Source organism: Magallana gigas, chromosome 4 (assembly GCF_963853765.1).
Source record: "Magallana gigas chromosome 4, xbMagGiga1.1, whole genome shotgun sequence".
NCBI lineage: Eukaryota > Metazoa > Mollusca > Bivalvia > Ostreida > Ostreidae > Magallana > Magallana gigas.
Genome location: NC_088856.1, coordinates 4,274,431 through 4,286,207, shown reverse-complemented (window position 1 = coordinate 4,286,207; position 11,777 = coordinate 4,274,431). Strand labels below are relative to the sequence as shown.

Sequence of the window (11,777 nt, the reverse complement as noted above, 5' to 3'; positions counted from 1 at the left end):
ATTTTATGAAAGGTATCTGATGACCAAAAAAATTATCTCTATTCTGGTTCTTATATGTCGAAAAAATCAATTTAACACTGAAAAAGGAGAAATCAAAAAGCGTTGATTGGCATTTAGAACTGGACACATTCTGTATAATCATATGCCATATGCTATAATGAATATAATATTGGATGCATTTTTGGGATATTTACTTCTTCTTCTTTAGAAAAATTATCGTCCTCGGGAAAAAATTTAATTATTATCGGGGTGTTAACTTTTTGTATATTGCTAACCATCATACATTTTACCAAAATGACGGCAATAACGTCAGACAACGGAAAATTTTGATCGGAAAAGATTCTTTGGCTCAGATGAGCTTAAAAAAGCTAAATTCCTTTGATCTTATTTGTTATTTTTAAATAACTTACGTAGTTTTTTTATATATATTTTTTTTTAAATTTATAATTTGAAAGAAGTTTTTTGCCAAATATTTATTTAAAGTTTCAAAATATTGTTACTGTTTATCAAAGTAAACTGGGTATGAGTTAATACAATCAATATTATTGCATTTTATTATTTGAAATTATGTAATTGATATCTATTTATAATTTGGATATAACCCATGTAGATCCTCTTAAAAGAAATCCCAAAGGGAACTCCTTACATGTACAATACAATCTATATTGGAAGGCCTAGTTTCGGTTTACGACAGACCTTTGTTTAATTTAAGCATTTAAAGAATTGTGTAAGGTAATTGATATCTTTATTATGATTTGAATGGTTTTATGCGAGGAATTGTCATTTGGTTTAACAGCCTATTTTTCATTTATGTTTTTATTCATATAATTTCAATGTTGAATTCACATGTAAATATATATTTATATATTCTAAAAATGTCTCCTAGATGAAATCCTTTTGTCGCTTTGATCTTTGTAATTATAATGTTTGACGTCTCGTAAAATTGTGAGTTAAGTAGGAGGCTGTCAAAACATATTTAAAGCAATACCAAATAAATTACACGGTTAAACATCATATTTTGTTTGTTTCGGTTTAATATGTGTTATCCACTTACATGTTTTTATTACGGCGGATCATTTGGTGTAAAATGCATAATTACAAGCCATTGACGACAAATGCTTTTATTCATGTACATGTACATTTAAGGCTTAGATAATTTTAAAATTATCTTTAAATTCACCCAGCAAATGGTTTTGCCAAATTAAGTTTGAAAAAGGGGAAACTACAGAAACAAACATTTACCCCGCGCATTTCATTATCTCAAACGGGTTAAACATGTTGCTTCGTAGTTCCTCAAGTCTCTTGGTATCAATTATGTTTTTGAACCTTACGCTAGCTCACATTTGATAACTTTAAAGTCAATATCAATCAAACTAACTACATTTGTGACGACATTGATAAGAAATAGAAAATTGACACAAATGTCAAAAGAACGACCGCAAATCCTTTGTGGTTCCAAACAAAATAAATTTGTAAATGATAAAGATCAAATATTTGCAGAACATGAGCAGTTCAGTCAAGGACATATGGACAAAGATACGGACAAAGTGGTGTGCATTTTTTCAGGTAACTGTAATTGGAAAGAAACACGAATCCATTTTTCCCTAATTAAGTTATTAGTCCTTATTGTTTTCGTTCGTTTTTTTCCCTTACTATTTTTTCCTTCCAAAAATTTTGTGTACGCGATTCTTCTAAAACTACTCGGCTGATTTACGTGAAATATTTAGAATTAATAGATATTGATCGGAACCTTATTGCAAACATTATGTAATGATGACGTCACCTACTCGTTACTTGTAACGAGATCGTATTTATTATTTATTATCATTTTAAAAAATATCATTTTCAGATTTAATCTAGTATAATCACATGCTCTATCTAAGCAAAGATGTGTTGAAAAGACAAAGCGTCTGATTAAACAAGACGCTCATAATAGCTCCATATTATTAAATGTTTTAAATATTTTGAAATCCATCAGATACTGCAGAATTTAAATATAATCAGACTGAGCAATAAAGGATGGATTTAGCAATGACGTTTTATATTCAATTCAAATAATAAAAATATTTTTGTTTTTAAATTTTAAAACCTTCTAAATATCTGTAAAAGAGAATTAATAGTGAACCATATTGTGAAAAAAAAACTATTTGATATAAGTGAATGCAATAAAGTCACAGTCATAATGAAAATAAATGTACTACTTTACAGAGCATGATGCTAAAAAAGGAAAACGCCACTCATCCGGACTTATCCATTTGTCCAATTTGTCTCGAGCAACTCTCTAATCCACACTTCTACGTACCCTGCAGACATATATTTTGTTATAAATGCATTTCTGCATGGGAAAGCAACACATGCCCATTATGCAGAGAAAATGTAGCTTCATGCCAAAAAGTAAAAACAGCACCTTCAATTGGAGATGGTATTGCTTTATTGTCTATAACAGATGATGTCAAGTTTCTACATAATTATCTATTATTAACAACTTTACTGAAGTGTTAAAAGTTCTCCCGTTAATAAGAAGAATATGTTTAGATATGATAAACACATTCATTTTTGTCTTTTTCTTACTTCAGACTCGAATGGCAATAGTGAGAAAAGCAAACTGTTTTCTCTTGTCCTCGTGATGACATTTCTTCTAGTGGACTTTCAGAGTTCATCTGGATTTGTGCAATGTGTAATGTACCCTGCATCTCGAGACATGTGTTTAGCTGTTTGGGAAGTTCTGTACATCGTAGCATTAATATTATACATGCCTGTTAAATGCCTTTATAGATTGGTAGTTGAAATTCTTATCTACGAATTATATGATACCTTCATTGCTTTATTTTCCATGCCTGTAAACATCGGGCAAATTTTGCTTTTCTCACCTTCTTATTTGTATGAAGGTTTTAGAGAGTTCTTTTTTAATAACAGCTGGGCAGGATTATTCCAGAGAACTGTACACATTGCTCTCATTATGTATTTTCTAGCTTCAGCTTTCAGAACAGATTGGCTTAAATTGAAATTCAGATTAAGAAAAGAAGAAAACAACGTAATTGAACGATTCAAAAAGAAAACGGAATAGAAATGTTGTTAATATGAAACATTTTTAAAAAAGATTTCTGCAATAGCGAACAAAATAGTCGGACAATCAAACAATTGTGTATAGATTTCATTTAACAGTCTGCCATATTGCAAAAACTTTCATGGCAAAAAACACCTCGTTTCATGACTAGATTTTTATTAAGGAATGCACTTTACATGCAATAAATTTTATAACATTGAAACATCCTGATACTTAGCACATTACGGTTTATGGGCCTGAGTTCTGAATAGAAATATGGTGAAAATTGTCGCTTTATATAATATATATATATATATATATATATATATATATATATATATATATATTGCATTAGCTTTGACCTGCGTAAATAAGTTGGTTTCCTTTGAGTATTTAAAAGAACAATTACAATCCTTTTTTGTATAGGCACCATTTTCTTTTTTATTTAGCACACTTTGTTTGTTATCTAACCTGGATGGGTTGAAAATTATATTCCTGATAGAACACAAAATTTTGTAATCGAGGGCTATTCTTCAGGAATCGAAAACGCTTATGCTAGAGCATTTGCAATGAGTTATAGAAAAAAATTAAAATGTTGACAGTAACTGTTTTACTTGCACAATCGCAGGTAGATGCTTACTTTAACTTATCTCAAAATCTTGTAATTAAGTGTTTATTTTTAAAAGTTGTAAAATCCAGTTCGTGAAAATACTTGTCACAATGAATGATAACCACTTACAGTATGCATGAAATCAAATTATAAATCATTCATGCAAACAAGTTTTTAAAAACAGAGTTTAAATCCCAAATAACATATCTAGGACAATTAGTAAGTTTTTTGTATTGAATAATCTTTATTGATATTGTGTTTGCTTCTTTTCAATATTTAATCATGTTGAACACATAAGTACATCTTGTAATTTTAACTTTAACGTTTTGACCTAATTTTCAAAACTTTTTCGGAATTACAACAATTGTGATGCTTACTTTGATATTTCTTTTACCGGTATATGCAGACTGTTTTCTCAATCAAACGAAGCATGTTTTACATCTTGATTTCAAAAGGATTACTTTCAGAGAAGCAAATTAAAAAAGTTTGTATATAGTCTAACAATTTTGTGGCTATTTATTTTACTTGACTAATTCGTTTGTATTCATTCAGAAGTACATACATTCTCTTTAATCCCGAAAAAAAAGTTTTTTGAAACTTATTAATTGCAACATGAAAACTTTGACTAATGTAACATATTACAGAATTTTGATAAGTTTGAGATATAGATAAGATATTTCAAACCCATTTAAGCCCCTTATTTAAGGAACTAGCTCTTGGCTTCAAATAAAGCGCTTGTAAAATCACATTGTTTAATTAAGTTAATTTACTCAAAATGAGGGGGCGATCTAGTGCGTCATAACATAAAGCCAACCCTCATCTATCTGAAGCAATGTTCCTGTTTCAAAAATGATAAAGTAATGGATATATGCCGAAAACAGTTATGTTTGAAAAAATATCAGAGTTTCGAGGCCCATAAGGGCCAACAACTGTTGTATTATTTTCATACAGAGTTGTTTGAGGCATGTATTGTATATAAACAACTGCCATTGAATTTCGTTGTTGATTTATCTGAAACAGTCCGATTTTGGAGAATATAATTACTGCATTTATTGATAACGTCTGATATCAAGAAACTTACTAAAATTGGACTGTCACAGATAACGTTTTAGACTGCTTGAACAAAGGAATGACATCACAACAGTGTTTTAACAACATGTAGGACAACCAATCCAATAGTGTTATAAAACATCTGTACACTTAAAACGCAAGAAAATGCAACCTTACTTTTAGATTTTAAACCAAATTTGCCCGATGAAAGTTAGATGCGCAATACATGATAAACTCATCCTAGTCTTCATCCCATTAGAACATAACCCACTTTTTCATTCAATCAGCAGTCGAATAATATTCTTTAAAGTGAATATTTTTATTCGTTAAAAATGAATTTTCATCGATGTCACATTACGATTGTAAGCTATGAATGCCGAAACAATGGAGAAATGATATTTGATAAGCTCAAAAGCTTTGATCAGCCAATGAAAAACAGGGTAATGTTCTAAGTTTTATATGAATTAACACGGAATGATTAATATACAGTGTAAACCTTCTTTACCTTGGGAGGTTCTGTAAACTATACGCAGGAGAATAATTTTGTTCAATCATGAGCAACAATGATTACCGTGAAGCTATTCTAAAAATAATAGCATCTATATGCATGTTATATAGATGCCTTTATCTTATGAGGAAATTGCTGTGTTCTTTTTGTTCGGGCTCGATATTTAATCGGGCTCGGTATACAAATTCTTTCCAAAATCAACCAGGGCTGAAAGGTAGCAAAAAGTTTAGCTCGCTCAATTATTCAAAAAATTATTACAATCTTTTCAACTTAAGTTTTAATATTGTCAAAATAAATCACATCAGGTATTTTGAAAAAGATTTTAAGCATTGATGTTAATGTTTAACGGTAATTTGCATCGGATTTTAATGGATTGAATTGTAGACAATTTATTTTTAATAAAACCCCCTTTTGCTAAATTCTTGAAATTAAATCATGCGATAAAAATACTTGAACCATTTTCTTTAAATTGCTTTCATGCATTCGATATGCCACGAGGAAAACCAAAAGGGAACAAGGACAAAGGATCCACGTGCTCCGGCGCCGGCGGAGGTCCGTCAAGCCTGGACTCGAGGAAGAGAAAGAGAAGAGCGGAGAGTCAACTAGATTTCCAATAGCCTACCCTCAGTGCCATACAGGTCACACAAGTGCCTCCGACTGCTGTCGATGAGCACCAGCAGGCAGCGACTAGCACAGGGATTGAAAACCCGACAACTAGTGCAAGCACATGGCAAGGTACGCCTGAAATGCCCCTATTGTTAGCAAGCACTATGTTCCAAATAGCAATTAATGTTTCTCAAAATTGTTAGTTCAGCTTATGTAGACCTTGCTTTGCTGTTCAGGTATACGAATGTAATACCTACAGAAAAATTGACAGTATTGAAAAGTGGACAGATGCGTTCATTATATATAGCGGTATTTATTCATCAGCCCACATTGATTCAGTTCAAGGTTTATTCAAATATTCGCATGATGTTAGATTGGGGACGGTAAGAGAAGGGGGTCTGGGTTTTAAAAGCTACGATGAACAATTCCGCCTACGGCGTAGCATGGATCCCTCAATTCCATGGGGAAAGGTAGACAGCGAACTTTGGCTTATTTACATGTCTCCATCTAGCTCATTGCAAATTGCCTCCACTGTTTCCCAGCAGTCTACCAACATATGTTTTGATTACAATTACAAGGGAAATTGTATTCGTCCAGTTTGTGATTATCCCCATTCATGCATCAGGTGCCACGGTAACCACCCAGTATCCCAATGCCCGCCTGCACTATCCTACCCTCAGTCTCAAACTCGGGTCATCAACACATGGTTTAACAACCAGGCAATTCCTAAGTTAGTTAACCATCAAGCATTTGCCCCCATTCGTTTTCGTCCCCGAACACCACAGCCTCGGGTCCCCAGGGGCAACACCCCAAGGCATAACTGGCCCACCACTACCTATCATAACGCATATTCCACCAGAACTATGGGATATGGGAAAAACCCCAATTAAAATCAACAGTTTGATTCCTTGTCTTGATGCCTATCCTAGGAAAGAATCAGCACAGGAATTAAAACGGGGATTTACTGAGGGATTTCATTTACAGTACAATGGGCCTAGGATACATAACATGTCCAAAAATTTAAGATCAGCCTCTGAACATTATGAACACTTAATGGATAAAGTAGGAAAAGAAATAAGTATGGGTAGAATCATGGGCCCTTTTCAAGAAAGGCCAATATCTAATCTCCATATTTCACCTGTAGGAGTAGTACCTAAAACTGATGGGGGGTGGCGTATGATTATGCACCTTTCCTATCCTAAATATGAAAGTATTAATTATTTTATTGACCCAGAAGTGTGTTCTGTGCATTATTCTTCATTCGACAATGTTGTGGACATGATATCTTCCCTAGGAAAAGGGGCATTACTGGGAAAGGTACATGTGAAAAGTGCATTTAGGTTAATCCCTGTTCATCAAAGTGACTTCGAATTGTTAGGTTTTTCAATTGACTCCTTAAATTATGTAGACAAGTGTTTGCCAATGGGGTGTTCAATAAGCTGTAAGATATGGGAAACATTTGCTAATTTTTTGCGATGGCTTACTCAAAAACGCTCAGGGTTAGAAAAATTAGATCACTATTTGGATGACTTTATATTTGCAGGAAAGATAGGGACTAACAACTGTGAAAAACTTATGTCAGAATTTGATAATATTTGTACAGAGCTTAATATTCCATTAGCAGAGGACAAAACTTTGGGTCCTGTTTCTGTGCTTACATATTTAGGGTTGGAAATTGACACAGTCAATATGCTCATAAAAATTCCTAAACCAAAAGTAGAAATTTTGAAACAGTATGTGCAGGAATTTTTGTCCAGGAAATCAGTTTTATTGAAAAAATTGGAATCATTAGTAGGAATGTTCAATTTTTTCGGCAAAGCAATCAGGTCAAGTAGGGCATTTAATCGCAGATTCTATGATGCAATGAGTGGGGCCTATGAGGCTCATCATCATATTAGGTTATTGTCAGAGTTGAAGGATGATTTACACATGTTGGCTATATTTTTGGAGAAATTTAATGGCATTTCATATTTTCCATCCAGAGAATGGATAAGCTCGGATGTTTTAGAATTGTTTACAGATAGTACAGGTAATGCAGAGCTTGGATGTGGTGCATATTTTCAAGGGAGATGGGCATTCTTTGAATGGCCACCAAAATGGCATTCATCTGACATAATTAGGGATATGACATTCCTGGAACTAGTTCCCTTGGTTTTAGCTATTAGGTTATGGGGTCAGGATTTGGAATGCAAAAAAGTTTTGTTTTTCATAGACAATAGTGCATTAGTAAGCATTGTTAACAAACAAACTTCCAAGTCTAAGAGGGTAATGAAGTTAGTGAGGGAACTTGTTCTTATGCTTATGCAGTACAATTGTATTTTCAAAGCTAAACATATAGAAAGTAGCAATAATTGTTTCGCTGATTCTATTTCACGCAAGCAATGGGGAAAATTCAGACATTTAGCACCAGAGGCAAAGGAGCAGGCAGAGCCAATTCCACAAGATTTTCTGCAGATGATTTACAGTTTCAAGTAGATAAGTTATTACAGGCTTCATTGTCAAAGAACACAAAACTTGCTTATGATACAGGTTTAACAGCATTTCAAAAATTTAGATTGGAGCACAAGTTTCAAAATGTATGGCCACCATCACTAGAACACATTGTAAAGTTTATTGCATATTTATCTCTTAAAGAGTTTTCTTCAGCTACAGCTAGGTTATATGTGTCAGCAATTGGTTTTGAATGCAAGTCTAGGGACCTAGATGATGTTACAAGAAATTTTCTGGTTGTTAAGATGTTAGAGGGAATGAAAAGATTATCAGTGAAGAAGGACACAAGACTCCCAATTACCCATTCTATTCTGTGCAAAATAGTTCAAGTGTTACCTTCAGTTTGTACTAATTTGTATTAGTCTCATCTTTTTCAAGCTGCATATATGTTAGCATTTTTTGGTTTTTTAAGAGTTGGGGAATTAGCAATTTCCAAAGGCAATAGTCCAGCTACTATCATTAATGTATCGGACATCAATTTTTCCCTAGATAAGTCCAACATGTTTTTAACCATCAGGCAATCAAAGAACGACCAATATGGCAGAGGGGTAACTATTTGCATTGAAAAATCTTCCAGTTTTCATTGTCCAATAAGGTATATGTTAGCTTTTTTGTCCATGAGGCCTCGAATTAACGGTCCAGTATTCAGTTATTCTGATGGTAGCCCACTCACTAGATTTCAGTTCTCAGCAGTGTTAAATAAAGCCACTAATGCTGTAGGACTGCATAGCCATCCATACAAATCACATTCTTTTAGGATAGGGGCTGCCACTGCTGCATATCAGCAAGGTTGCCATTCAGATTCTATTAGAGAGGCAGGCAGATGGAAATCACAAATCTATAAATCCTACATTCGTTGCTCTATTAAACAAGTTTGCTGTTAAACTTTCTGCTTTCAGATTCTGCAGTATGGTGTGTGGGGTCTTCCATTATTAAACATGCCTTTCTAGCAGCCATGCTTAGAACAGGAGGGATAAACTTGGGGTTGGAAAGATTGGGAATAAAAATATGGTGGCAAGGGTATGCTGGATTGAAGTTCACTGACCTAAAGAAAAAGGTTATGTATCTTACTAGGTTAGAGGAAGCCCCTGACTTTCTTGTTATTCATTGTGGGGGAATGATTTAGGTGACCCTGACTGGCCCCTCGCTGAATTAATAGAACATATGTCCGAGAGCATAACCAGCCTAGCTGATCTCCTACCAAAGACTAAGTTAGTTTGGTCTCAAATATTGCCACGCAAGTCTTATAGATATTCTTCAGACCTTGAAGCTATGGAGAGGAATCGTAAACGTTTTAATAGGGCAACAGCATGTCAAATACAGGACTTAGGGGGGGGGGGGCATATATTAAGCACCCAGATATTATTAGGAACATCAACCAGTTTTTGGGCAATGACAATGTGCATCTCAATCCTTTGGGTACCAAAAAATTCTTGAGTGACCATCAGGGGGGCCTTGAATATTTCCGAAAAGGGCTTGGGACAGTATTTCCAGACGAACGCCAATAAAGGGTTACTTCACATACAAACAATGCAACTTAATACTAAAATAGGTTATCCCTAAACATTAAAATCAGAAATTTAATAAATGGGTTTTTGGTCGTGGGTCAGTTAAATTGGGCTCCCCTTGTGGGGTGACCTTAAACCTTCAGTTGAAGGTCATGTGGCTTGTGCGCCCGTCCATTCAACTGATGTGACAAGTGTGTGAAATAATTAACAAGTATATTGTTCGCAGTTAACCCGGAACAATCAAATGCTATTGATTTATGCTGCTGCTCATTTTGTGCTTGTTGCTGCTGCTGCTACCATATTGCATTTTAACTATAAACATTCAAATGTTCAAACTACAATTGCTGCTGATATTGAACTTATATTATAAACATTCAAATGTTCAAACTATAGCTGTTTGCGGTCAACCCGAAATAGCAAAAAATATTTGTGCTGCTCATGTTGATTGTACTTGCTGCTTTGTTGTTAGGTCTGCCCTGCTTGGCGACCCATGCTGCTTTTATTGCCACGACCAAAAACGCCAAACAATAAAAATCTAATTACACCATTACTTGTGTTTGGTAATTTCTTCTATATAAATAATAGCATCTATATGCATGTTATATAGATGCCTTTATCTTATGAGGAAATTGCTGTGTTCTTTTTGTTCGGGCTCGATATTTAATCGGACTCGGTATACAAATCCTTTTCAAAATCAACCAGGGCTGAAAGGTAGCAAAACGTTTAGCTCGCTCAATTTTTCAAAAAAATTATTACAATCTTTTTAACTTAAGTTTTACCCAACCCACCCTTCCCTATTGTAAAAAAAGATACTGCTTTCGGTTTTTCCAATATATTTTTCAGATTGGTAAATGCTGATATCTTGGTGCTGCATGAAGTATAACTGTCGTGGCAAACAAAATAACTGCTGTGATCAAAGTGTGGAATTTGAAGCTTAACATGCGCCTGTCCTCCAACTTTGGTGACAAGTTTGGGTAAATGGCGTCTGCATTTGTCCATTGAACTGATGTAACCAGTTTGTGTAAACAACATGAGAGTCCGTCCTTCGCTGATGTGGCTAGATTGTTGAAATGGCATGTGCGCCCGTCCATTCAACTGATGTGACAAGTTTGTGAAATAATTAACAAGTATATTGTTCGCAGTTAACCCGGAACAATCAAATGCTATTGATTTATGCTGCTGCTCATTTTGTGCTTGTTGCTGCTGCTGCTACCATATTGCATTTTAACTATAAACATTCAAATGTTCAAACTACAATTGCTGCTGATATTGAACTTATATTATAAACATTCAAATGTTCAAACTATAGCTGTTTGCGGTCAACCCGAAATAGCAAAAAATATTTGTGCTGCTCATGTTGATTGTACTTGCTGCTTTTTTGTTGGGTCTGCTCTGCTTGGCGACCCATGCTGCTTTTATTGCCACGACCAAAAACGCCAAACAATAAAAATCTAATTACACCATTACTTGTGTTTGGTTATTTCTTCTATATAGATAATGTTAATATAATTTTAGAAAACATTTCTTTTACCCAAGTTTTAAGCTTTAATATTTCTCTTTTTATTCTGAAAGAACAAAACATAAACAAAAACATAAAACAACGGTTGATATATGTTTTATATTTTTTTTGTTTTATGCACGATTAATTTAAAAAAGAATTGGAAATACTTCTTTACGCATTTTCATATATTTAAATAATTTAAAATTTAAGTCTTTTATATTTTCTAATAAAATCAAAGGATTTTGATTTTATCTAAAGGATTTAAATCAAATTTAGAAATATGACATAGTAAAGACAACTTTTTCCCGCCATTTATGCATTTTTAGCATAAAATAGCTTGTTTTCAAGCAGTTTTTCTTTCTGAAAACATAGAGCACATGCTTGAACAAACAAAATGTTTTAAGCAGAGATATATCTAGCCAAGGCTAATAAGTGACATTTTTTTCCTAGTTCAAGCA

General features: G+C 33.8%; 1 long non-coding RNA gene across 3 annotated transcripts; it reads left to right on the top strand.

The window, feature by feature from the left end:
* The first annotated feature begins 641 nt into the window (after window positions 1-641).
* On the top strand, window positions 642-11,284 carry LOC105321389 (uncharacterized). 3 transcript variants are annotated; one of them, XR_010712679.1, is made up of 5 exons: window positions 642-732; window positions 1,501-1,566; window positions 2,209-2,422; window positions 2,577-5,949; window positions 10,662-11,284. It is a non-coding gene; the product is annotated as an uncharacterized lncRNA (long non-coding RNA). The 3 variants fall into 3 exon arrangements; XR_010712677.1 differs by lacking the exon at window positions 10,662-11,284 and adding an exon at window positions 9,210-10,635; XR_010712678.1 differs by lacking the exon at window positions 10,662-11,284 and adding an exon at window positions 8,200-9,200.
* The last annotated feature ends 493 nt before the right edge of the window (window positions 11,285-11,777 follow it).